The sequence below is a fragment of the Macaca thibetana genome, chromosome 7, assembly GCF_024542745.1.
Source record: "Macaca thibetana thibetana isolate TM-01 chromosome 7, ASM2454274v1, whole genome shotgun sequence".
Classification (NCBI taxonomy): Eukaryota; Metazoa; Chordata; class Mammalia; order Primates; family Cercopithecidae; genus Macaca; species Macaca thibetana.
Window position 1 is genome coordinate 127,962,401 of NC_065584.1, and position 11,854 is coordinate 127,974,254.

General features: G+C 45.2%; 1 protein-coding gene across 2 annotated transcripts in view; it reads right to left on the reverse strand.

Annotated features, from left to right (window-relative positions):
• TP53BP1 (tumor protein p53 binding protein 1) overlaps window positions 1-11,800 on the reverse strand; it is a 112,446-nt gene extending 100,646 nt beyond the window's left edge. For both annotated transcript variants that reach the window (XM_050799343.1, XM_050799342.1), the window contains exon 1: window positions 11,343-11,800. The gene's annotated coding sequence lies outside the window, so the exon portion shown is untranslated. The remainder of the gene's footprint in view (window positions 1-11,342) is intronic.
• Between the last annotated feature and the right edge of the window lie 54 nt (window positions 11,801-11,854).

Here is an 11,854-nt window from a genome sequence, read left to right on the forward strand (position 1 = left end):
TCCCAGACATCATATAATTTTATTCATAAATACTTCTGTGTCTAAAATGTAGAGAATATTTTAGGCCAGGCTTGGTGGGTCACACTTATAATCCCGGCACTTTGGGAGGCTGAGGTGGATGGACCACCTGAGGTCAGGAGTTTAAGACCAGCCTGGCCAACATCGTGAAACCTCATCTCTACTAAAAATACAAAAATTAGGCCCGGCGTGGTGGCTCACGCCTGTAATCCCAGCACTTTGGGAGGCCGAGGCAGGCATATCACGAGGTCAGGAGATCGAGACCATCCTGGCTAACATGGTGAGACCCAGTCTCTACTAAAAATACAAAAAAATTAGCCGGGCATGGTGGTGGGCTGAGGCAGGAGAATGGCGTGAACCCAGGGGGCAGAGCTTGCAGTGAGCTGAGATAGCGCCACTGCACTCCAGCCTGGGCGACAGAGCGAGACTCTGTCTCAAAAAAAAAAAAACGCAAAAATTAGCCAGGCATGGTGGTGGGCACCAGTAGTCCCAGTTACTTGGGAGGCTGAGGCAAGAGAATCGCTTGAACCTGGGAGGCAGAGGTTGCAGTGAGCAGAGATCGTGCCACTGCACTCCAGCCTGGGCAACAGAGTGAGACTCTTGTCTCAAAGAAATAAAATAAAATAAAAGAGAATATTGTAAACATAAGAACATCATCAACACACCCAACGAAAATGAACAGGCCAGGCATGGTGGCTCACATCCCAGAACTTTGGGAGGCCAATGCAGGAGGATCACTTGAGCTCAGGAGGTCAGGTCTGCAGTGAGCAGTAATCATGCCCCTGCACACCAGCCTGGGTGACAGTGACAGTCTGTCTAAAAAACATACATATGTATAAAGTTAAATTACTGTATTGTAAAATCATTTAAAACTATACTACCAATTCAATAGTTAGGCTTGTGTCTTTCATTTTGTTTTTTATTTTTAGTGACTGATTTTTTTATTGAGGAAAAATTTAAATACAGTGAAATCCATAGCTCTTAATTGTGTAATTTTTTTTTTTTTTTTAAGAGACAGGGTCTTGCTCTGTGGCCCAGGCTAGAGTGCAATGGCTCGATCACAGCTCACCACAGCCTTGAACTCCTGGGCTCAGCTCCTGGGCTGAAGTGATCCTCCAGCTGTCTCCCTGGGGCTGGAACTACAGGCATGCACCACCACACCTGGCTAATTTTTCTTTCTTTTGTAGAGATGGGGTTTCACTATGTTGCCCAGGCAGGTCTTGAACTTTTGGGCTCAAGCAATCCTCCCACCTTGACCTCCCAAAATGCTGGGATCACAGGCATAGGCCACTGTCCTTGGCCAGTAATTTGATGAGCTCTGACCAATGTATGCAGCCATGAAACCTACATATCAATCAATATATAGAACACTTTCATCACTCCAGAGAGTCACTCATGGTCCCTTCCAGTCAATCCCCATTCCACAAGGCATTCATATTGTAACTTCTATGACGATAGATTAATTTTGCCTGTGATACTATTTTATATAAATGGAATCACACAGTATGTGGTCTTTTGTGTCCAGCTTCTTTTGCTCAACATTTTGCACGTTGCTGCATGCATCAGTACTTCATTCTTTTTCACTGCTCAGCAACATTCAATTGTATGTACCACAATTTGTTTTATTAATTCTCCTATTACTGCATATTTGGGTTGTTTTAGACTATTATAAATAAAGCTGCTATGAACATTTATAAACAATTCATTTTGTGAATGTTTGTTTTCATTTATCTTGGGTAGATAACTAGCAGTGGAACTGCGGGTCATAGGATGTGTGCTCCTTTCACTTTATAAGAAACTGCCAAAAATAGTTCTCGAAAATGACTGTAGGCCATGTGCAGTAGCTCATGCCTGTAATCCCAACATTTTGGGAGGCTGAGGTGGGAGGCTCGCTTGACCCAGAAGTTCAAGACCAGCCTGGGCAATATAGGGAAGCCTTATCTCTCCAAAAAAATGTTTTAAAAATTAGTCAAGCATGGTGGCGCCAGCCTGTAGTACCAGCTACTAGGGAGGCTGAGGTGGGAAGATCACTTGAGCCCAGGAGTTCAAGGTTGCAGTGAGCTATGATCGCACCACTGCACTCCAGCCTGGGCAACAGAGCGAGACTCTGTCTCTAAAAAAATTAAAAATAAATAAATAAAATTATTGTATAATTTTATACTTCCACTAACAACATATTAGAGTTTCAGGTGCTCCACATTCTCACTAACATTTGGTTTGTCAGTGTGAAGTGATATCTCATGCTTGTTTTTTTCTTTTTTTTTTTTTTGAGACGGAGTCTCGCTCTGTGGCCCAGGCTGGAGTGCAGTGGTACGATCTTGGTTTACTGCAAGCTCCGCCTCCTGGGTTCACACCATTCTCCTGCCTCAGCCTCCCAAGTAGCTGGGACTACAGGTGCCCGCCACCACGCCCAGCTATATTTTTGTGCGTGTAATTTTTAGTAGAGACGGGGTTTTACCATATTAGCCAGAATGGTCTTGATCTTCTGTCCTCCCAAAGTGTTGGGATTACAGGCGTGAGCCACCATGCCCAGCCGTTTGTTTTTTTCTTGAGGCAGCATCTCACTTTGTCACCCCAGTTGGAGTGTGATGGCACGATCTCAGCTAACTGCAACCTCTGTCTCCTGGGTTCAAGCGATTCTTGTACCTCAGCCTCCCGAGTAGCTGGGATTACAGGCACACACCACCACCCCCAGCTAGTTTTTGTGTTTTTAGTAGAGACGGGGTTTTGTCATGTTGGCCAGGCTGGTCTTGAACTCCTGGCCTCAAGCGATCTGCCCACCTTGGCCTCTAAAAGTGCTGGGATTACATGCATGAGCCACCATGCCCAGCCTATCTTGTGTTTTTTAGTCAACTTTATACATCATTTATGTACAATTAAAATTGGGCCCTTTTTTTTTTTTTTTTTTTTTTGGAGACGGAGTCTTGCTCTGTCGCCTAGGCTGGAGTGCAATGGCGCAATCTTGGCTCACTGCAACCTCTGCCTCCCAGGCTCAAGTGATTCTCCTGCCTCAGCCCCACGAGTAGCTGGGATTACAGGCATGTGCCACCGTACCCAGCTAATTTTTTTTGTATTTTTAGTAGAGATGGGGTTTCACCATGTTGGCCAGGATGGTCTTGAACTCCTGACTGCAGGTGATCCACCCGCCTTGGCCTCCCAAAGTGCTGAGATTACAGGCATAAGCAACACGCCCAGTCATAATTGGGCCCATTTTAAGTGTAGAGTTTGATGAGTTCAATAAATGGATGCATACACATGCATCCATTTGTGCACGTGCATGCGCAGGTGTGTGTAGCTATGACCCCAATCAAATATAGAACATTTCAATCACCCGAAAAGTTCCCTTGTGCCCTTTGCAATCAATTACCAGCCCTAGGCAATCATTTATCTGCTTTCTGTCACTGTAGATTAGTCTTGCCCATTCTAGAATTTCAGATAAACTTATCCATGCAGTATATACTGTGGCAACCATAAAAATGCACCACTGGGCTGGGCACAGTGGCTCACGCCTGTAATCCCAACACTTCAGGAGCCCGAGGCAGGTGCATTACCTGAGGTCAGGATTTCAAGACCAGCCTGGCCAACATGGCAAAACCCTGTTTCTACTAAAAATACAAAAAAATTAGCCGGGCGTGGTGGCCAGCGCCTGTAATTCCAGCTACTTGGGAGGCTGAGGCAGGAGAATTGCTTGAACCCAGGAGGCAGAGGTTGCAGTGAGCCGAGATCACACCATTGCACTCCAGCCTGGGCAACAAGAGCAAAACTCCATTTCAAAAAAAAAGAAAGAAGGAAAGAAAGGAAAGAAAGGGAAGAAAGGGAAGAAAGGGAAGAAAGGGAGGAAGGGAGGAAGGGAGGAAGGAAGGAAGGAAGGAAGGAAGGAAGGAAGGAAGGAAGGAAGGAGGAAAGGAAAGAAGAAAGAAAGAAAGAAAGAAAGAAAGAAAGAAAGAAAGAAAGAAAGAAAGAAAGAAAGAAAGAAAGAAAGAAAGAAAGAAAGAAAGAAAGAAAGAAAGAAAAGAAAGAAAAGAAAAAAGAAAGAGAAAGAAAGAAAATGCACCACTGATATGTGCTTACAGAGAGCATAATTAAATGATGGCTCCACCTGCTGCCCTTCTGGCTCTACCATCACATTTGCATTAAGGGCATGTTTCCCACAGGCTGATCCTAGCCAATAAGCACAGCAGGAATACAATGGCAGGCCCGTTCCTGTTAAGATGCAAGATTTCTTTAACAGGTGCCTCTGGTTTAAGGACTCTTCCTTGGCATAGCCAAAACTTTCTTAGATAATTTTCTTAGATAAGTAGGATAAGGTTCTTCCTTTCCAATCCTCCTTTCTTCCCTCTCTCCTTCCACAGATGTCAGGCTTACATCTTAGTCTGAAGTCTCGCCCTGCCTTCTCCTGATTCTTCTTTGTAGTGTTTTAAAATATAGTCAGCCTTCCCTATATGGGGATTCTGCATCTGTGGATTCAACCAACCATGAATTGAAAATATTCAGGAAAAAAAGGATGGTTGCATCTGTACCGAACATTCACAGACTTTTTTTTTCTTGTCATTATTTCCCAAACAATACAACAATTTACATAGCATTTACATTGTATTAGTTATTATAGGTAATCAAGAGACAATTTAATGTATACGGGAGGGCCAGGAATGGTGGCTAAAGCCTGTAATCTCATCGCTTTGGGAGACCAAGATGGGAGGATTGCTTGAGGCCAGGAGTTCAAGACCAGCCTGTGCAAAATAGCAAGACCTCCATCTCTACAAATCAATCAATAAATTAAAACAAAATTTTTTTTTTTTTTTGAGACAGAGTCTCACGCTGTTGCCCAGGCTGGAGTGCAGTGGCACCATCTCGGCTCACTGCAAGCTCCGCCTCCCGGGTTCCCGCCATTCTCCTGCCTCAGCCTCCTGAGTAGCTGGGACTACAGGCGCCCGCCACCGCGCCCGGCTAATTTTTTGTATTTTTAGTAGAGACGGGGTTTCACTGTGGTCTCGATCTCCTGACCTTGTGATCCACCCGCCTCGGCCTCCCAAAGTGCTGGGATTACAGGCTTGAGCCACCACGCCCGGCCAAACAAATTTTTTTTTGACGCGGAGTCTTGCTCTGCTGCCCAAGCTGGAGTGCAGTGGCATGATCACAGCTCACTGCAACCTCAAGTGATCCTTTTGACTCAAGTGATCCTCCTGCTTTGGCCTCCCAAAGTGCTGGGATTATAAGTGTGACCTACCGTGCCTGGCCATAAATATTATTGAATGAATGAATGAATTCCAGGCATTGTGCTAAGCATATTTAAAATGTTGTTCCACTTAATTCTTAAAATAATCCCTATAAGGTGGGGTGCTATTATTATTTTAATTTTATAGATGAAGAAACTAAAGCACAGAGAAGATAAGCAAGTTGCCAAAGTTCACATAGTTGGTAAATAAGAAAGTCAGTTTTGCAGAAGCAGTTGTGTTTGAGTTCGGTCATATCCCTTAAATCCTTTGTGGAATGAGATGAACCTTTATTCCACAAATAAGGTAAAGGTAAATAAATAAACCCTTAGATAAGAATTCAGGAAAACAGAGTATTCAAGGAAAAATGAACAGCCTAAACAAAAAATACAAGAATGAGAAAAAGGCAAGTGGTTCAGACTGACTGAAAAAAGGGTTACTACAGGATATTTGCAGCCAGGAGCAGTGTCTCACTCCCGTAATCCCAGTACTTTGGGAGGCCAAGGCGGGCAGATCACCTGAGGTGAGGAGTTCAAGACCAGCCTGTCCAAATAGTGAAACCCTGTCTCTACTAAAAATACAAAAAATTAGCCAGGTATGTTGGTGCACTCCTGCAATTCCAGCTACTCGGGAAGGTGAGGCAAGGGAATTGCTTGAACCTGGAAGGCGGAGGTTGCAGTGAGCTGAGATCATGCCACTGCACTCCAGTCTGGGTGACAAAGCGAGACTCTGTTTCAAAAAATAAATAAATAAAATTGGAAAAATAAAAACAGGGTATTTGCAGGAGGTAATGTTGGAAAGGGAAGTTAGGGCATATTATGAAGGATCTTCAAGAAGGAACTGATAAGAAAGACACAAAGTATTTGTGATTTTGTGATACTGTAAAGGGAATAACATTTCTTCAACCCAAGCATTCCTTGAAAGAAAATAACTCCATTCTATGAACACTTTGGGGAAAAAAATGCAAAATATAATTCACACGCAGGTATGGACGAAAAACTAAGTTATATAGTTGGGTTTCAATCCTCTTTACCACTATCATCTCTACCACCACAGAGAAAATCCTTAGAGATCCCCGCAGTAAGAGGTAGCTTTGCTCAGATTAAAAGAAAAGATGGTATCAGAGGTCACAGCCAAACACTACCTTCCATCTCACAGGCTAATGGAATGGATAAGGAAAGATGGTATTGATAGATTAATTTTTTCACTTTTGGGAATCACTTTCTTAAACAAAAGAACGTGGGAAGTGAGGGAAGAAAAAGGGGAAATTTCTTCATTGTCCTTTGCAATGCTCTGCAGGTGGAAGATAAACCCAGTCCCATTGCTCTGCCCATTTACTTAATGTTAACAAATAATAATTAGAAAAATATTTATTGTGGGCCTCCTCTGTGGCCCAGACATAGTAATAAATGCAGACTTCTTCCCCATCTCAACCTTTTTAGATATTATTTTACTCAGTGCCTTTTTAAAGGTTATTTTACTCCATGCCTTTGCAGACAAACCAGCTGTTCAGGCTGAGGTGACCCTATGGCTGCTGGTATGCATTATGATCATAGTATTTCCCCCAAAAGCCAAGGATAAACCTCTGACACAGCACTTCTGTAATCCAACACGCCTCTCTCTGTGTAAGAATGCTTTATAGGCAGAACTGAGTGCAGGGAGGGAATCTGAGCTGTATGCAGCTCCCTTTGGATATTTTGGTGGATAAAACCATGCAATCCAAAGAGCAGGGCTGGAGTTCTGCCAAATGAGCTCAGACCCCCAGAAAAACTAATGACATTCATCAGGCTAGAAGAGAAGGGCCAGCATCTTTTCTTTATGAATTGCCAGAGCTGTCTTAAATCTTACAGAGACTTTAAGCATTGAAAGAATTATGATGTTCTTCTCTCCCATGAACACATAATTCAATACGAGTGTAACTGGTTGCAAGTAAAGCTCTGATTTTTCATGAGGACAACTTTAATACTTTATTTTAAATGCTAGATATGAAATTATTTCCAGAAAAACTTAAGAGATGCCCTTCCCACTTTGTTAAAAGTGTGCTTAATTTACCTATTGGATAATTTATCACTATACATTATGAAGGCCTGGGGGTTGAGAATTCCCTAACTGGTTTAAACTTAGCCAATACTTTTCAAACCATTTGAGATTTATATGATCTTTTGCCTTGTGCCCACTCCAGTGCATAACCAAGGAAAGAGCCTATAATAGTGCCTTCCTCTTGCATCTCTTCTAACTTCCTCTTTCAGTGGTGGATCCTTAGACACCTTTGACAATTCAAGGGTGCTTCATCACAAATAGTTCAAAAGTATTGGTCTGCCACTGTATCTGCCAATTTTGCTTGACAAGACTGTGGAAGAAGCTACAGAATTGGAGAGCTCCCAAAAGATCATACTTGGTCATTCCACGGGGTCAACAGTTAAATGAAACAAAACAGGAAGCTCCATAGCCATCAAACACTATCACCTGTGTCTGACAATCATGCATATCACAGGTCCCTAATAATCCCCTTGAGGCAGGAGAATAGGGTCTGGAGACAGGGAGCCTTCGCTTCAGCCTCTGACTGGTGGGAGCCAAGTCTTCATTTGCATAGGGTGTAACTTCACTTCAGCCTCTGACTGGTCACGGGCCAAGCCACCACTTCAGCCTCCAATAGGTGGCAGGCCAAGTCTTCACTTACATAGGATGTAATTAATAGGAAACCTCTAAAGGGTACTTAAGCCCCAGAAGATTTTTGCAACTGGGGCTCTTGAGCCACTTACTAGAGCCCACTCCCACTCTGTAGAGTGTACTTTCACTTCAATAAATCTACGCTTTTGTCTTCCATTGGTTAGTTTGTGCATTTTGTCCAATTCTTCTTTTTTGAGACGAAGTCTCACTCTGTCACCCAGGCTGGAGCAGAGTGGCACGATCTCCACTCACTGCAACCTCCACCTCCTGGGTTCAAGCAATTCTCCCGCCTCAGCCTCCCGAGTAGCTGGGATTACAGGTGCCCACCACCATGCCCAGCTAATTTCTGTATTTTTAATAGAGGTGGGGTTGCACCATGTTGGCCAGGCTGGTCTCAAACTCCTGACCTCAGGTGATCCACCCACCTCAGCCTCCCAAAGTGTTGGGATTACAGGTGTGAGCCACTGCACCCGGCTAGTCCAATTCTTTGTTCAATATGCCAAGAACCTGGACAACTCATAGTCAAGACCCTCCACTGGTAACACCCTTGGAAGAGCCTTTGAATAGCATCGTTTTACTACCAGGCTTCTGCCATAGCGCACTTCCTAAATTCAAAATAGGTTTTTAAATTCTTCATAATTCATATATGTATTTAATTTTTTAATCAGCCTTCTATATCTTATGCATATGTATCAGAGCATTTTCTGTCTTTGTTATAAAATTCTGGGACACAGATGCTAATGCTCCACAGTTTTCTTTTTTCTTTTTTTTTTTTTTTCTGTTTGAGATAGAGGCTTGCCCTGTTGACCAGGCTAGAGTGCAGTGGCGAGATCTCGGCCCACTGCAGCCTCTGCCTCCTGGGCTCAATTGATCCTCCCATCTCAGCCTCCTGAGTAGCTGGGACTACAGGCACGCACCACCACACCTGGCTAATTTTTGTATTTTTTGTAAAGATGGGGTTCCATTATGTGCCCCAGGCTGGTCTTGAACTTCTGGGCTCAAGTGATCCACCCGCCTCAGTTTCCCAAACAGCTGGGATTACAGATGCGAGCCATCACTCCTGGCCACAGTTTTCTTTATAGAGCACTTTGGACAGTGCTATGAGCAATTTAACATTTAAAAATATTTTCTGGACAAGGCGCAGTGGCTCATGCCTGTAATTTCAGCACTTTGGGAGGCTGAGGTGGGTGGATCATGAGGTCAGGACTTCAAGACCAGCCTGGCCAACATGGTGAAACCCCATCTCTACTAAAACTACAAAAATTAGCTGGGCGTAGTGGCGCAGGCCTGTAGTCCCAGCTACTCAGGAGGCTGAGGCAGAAGAATCGCTTGAACCTGGGAGGCAGAGGTTGCAGTGAACTGAGATCATGCCACTGCACTCCAACCTAGGCAAGAGAGCAAGACTCCATCTTAAAAAAAAAAAAAAAATTCTGGGCTGGGCACAGTGGCTCACACTTGTAATCCCAGTCCTTCGGGAGGCCAAGGCAAGAGGATTGCTTGAGGCCAGGAGTTTGGGACCAACCTGTGCAACACACAAAGACCCTGTCTCTACAAAAAATTTTTACAAACTAGTCCAGTGTGATAGCATGCATCTATAGTCCTAGCTACTCCAGAGGCTGAGGTGCAAGGATCACTTGAGCGCAGGAGTTTGAGGTTACAGTGAGCTACAATCATGCCACCGTACATCAGCCTTGCTGACAGAGCAAGACTCTCTCTAAATATATATACATATTCTGACAACATAATCATACTGGAATCATCACCCAGTAGAATGGCTGGAATACTGTTAACCAAGGAAAGAGGAGGATAATTAACAGACACCTATAGCCAATCTTTCAGTGACATTGTCAGCCTTTGGCAATGAGCCTGCAAAATACTCATCCAGCACACATAAGCAATTTTAGTACTACCATAATCTACATTTGCACTATAATTAATAAAACCCAATTTTAGCAGGGCCTGAGATCACAAGGCTGAGTTTCTGCCCCTACCATCTAATCAGTGTGTGATCCTTCCCTATACCGTTCAGATCTATTGTCTACTCTGTCAGACTTGATGAAAGCAGAATCTTTGGTTAACTACTGCTGACCTTTATACTGAGACCCTGTGCTAGTTAGAGGCCTCATCTCTACAGTTGCTATGGCAACTGTCTCTTTCTCCCCACAACCTATTCTGGCTCTCTGCCTCCACATGGTACTCTTTTTCTGATTGCAGAAGAGGAGGCCTGCACATCTCTCCAAGCTCTTTTCCAGATTCAGATCCACAAATAGTGGGGGGTGGGGTGGGGCAGAGGTACAGCGGAACACTGTCTCATGTGTCATAGTCATGAGACTAGAGGGTGAGGCATCCCCACCACCTGACATTCTACCAGTCCTCTTATTTTCCCCTTTCTGCTGCAAAAAGGATTTTCAGGGCCATGTCCAAACTGGTTGCAGAGTGGACTGGCTGTTTTCCTGTAACACATGCTCCCTGGTAGGGACCAGGATTGCTGTAAAGTTTTTGTTTTGTTTTGTTTTGTTTCGAGACAGAGTCTCACTCTGTCACCCAGGCTGGAGTGCAGTGGTGCAATCTTGGCTTACTGCAACCTCCGCCTCCGGGGCTCAAGTGATTCTCCTGCCTCAGCCTCCCGAGTAGCTGGGATTACAGGCGTCCAACACCACGCCCAGCTTATTTTTGTATTTTTAATAGAGGTGGGGTTTCCCCATGTTGGCCAGGCTGGTCTTGAACTCCTGACCTCAAGTGAACGGCCCACTTTGGCCTCCCAAAGTGCTGGGATTACAGGCGTGGGCCACTGAGCCAGGCCACTGTGAAGTATTTAACATGCAGACACTGCCCAATTAGAATGTGGCTCACAGGAAGCCTTGCTGAATCTGGTACTGTGCTCCTTTCTTCCCTGTACTACCTCCAAAGCGAAGGCAAACGAGACAAAAAAAAAAAAAAAAAAAAAAAAAAAAAAAAAAGTACTGCTGGAGCCCTAGGGTGAAATATAGGCGGTCCCACACATACATGCACAGAATGATTCGCTATCCTGGGTAAAAGAAGACTGGCGTGTGGAGGAGGTAGAGGTACACTGAGGAATGGGGGAGGCTAGACTAACAGCACATTTTTACAAAGATGTTCCAGTCAGTCATAAAACAGTGCAAGGCCTCCTCAGTCCTTTCCCAACCTCTCTGGTTTTGATCTTAGAACTGTCCACCTCTTCTTTGGGGCAAACATTGCCCCTTCTGTTTTAAGAACTCCCGGGAGCGGGGAGGGGGGAGTAATACAACAGTCTCCTGAGGGAGACCCGTCTCACTGTCACATCACTTGGAGATGGGAAGGTCTTTCCTAGGTTTTACTCAAATCCCCCTTGCTGCAGTCTGAGCTCATTGCACTCGAGTCCTGCACTCAGCAGAGATGGAGACTAGCCAGCCAACTGCTATCTTCAGAATAACAACTCACCAGGGACTCAAGGCCGGAAGGTCATTCTGTCCCCTCCAAAACTGCGCAGCCTTCCAGAGCACTCCCAGGGCCTGGGGCAAGGACAGGGAAGCCGAGGATTGAGACCTCGGGCAGGACCCAGGCAGGAAGTGACAAAAAACAAAAACGCCAAACAACGATAATACAGACGCACAGACACAGATGGAGGCAACGATACAAACTCTAAGACAGACAGGGACAAGATGGCTCCCCTCAGTTCGGGCGAGGCTGCGGAATTGCCAGACAATACTTATCAGGGACACATCTTAACTAGAAGCTTCTTCCGGCGCCGAGGCAACCGCCTCGCCCCTCCAGTGGGTCCCCCAGAGACCCCACCCCCGCTCAAGTCTAAGTGGAAGCTCCCGGGGGTACTGGGGAGGGCGTGGTGGGAGGGAGGAGGCGGCCACCACCCTCCGGCCTGGCGAGACCGCAGAGCAGGAGCTTCCATCTCCGGCCCTGGCCCGCCCCTGCGGCGCCTGTGCCCCGCCCCCTGA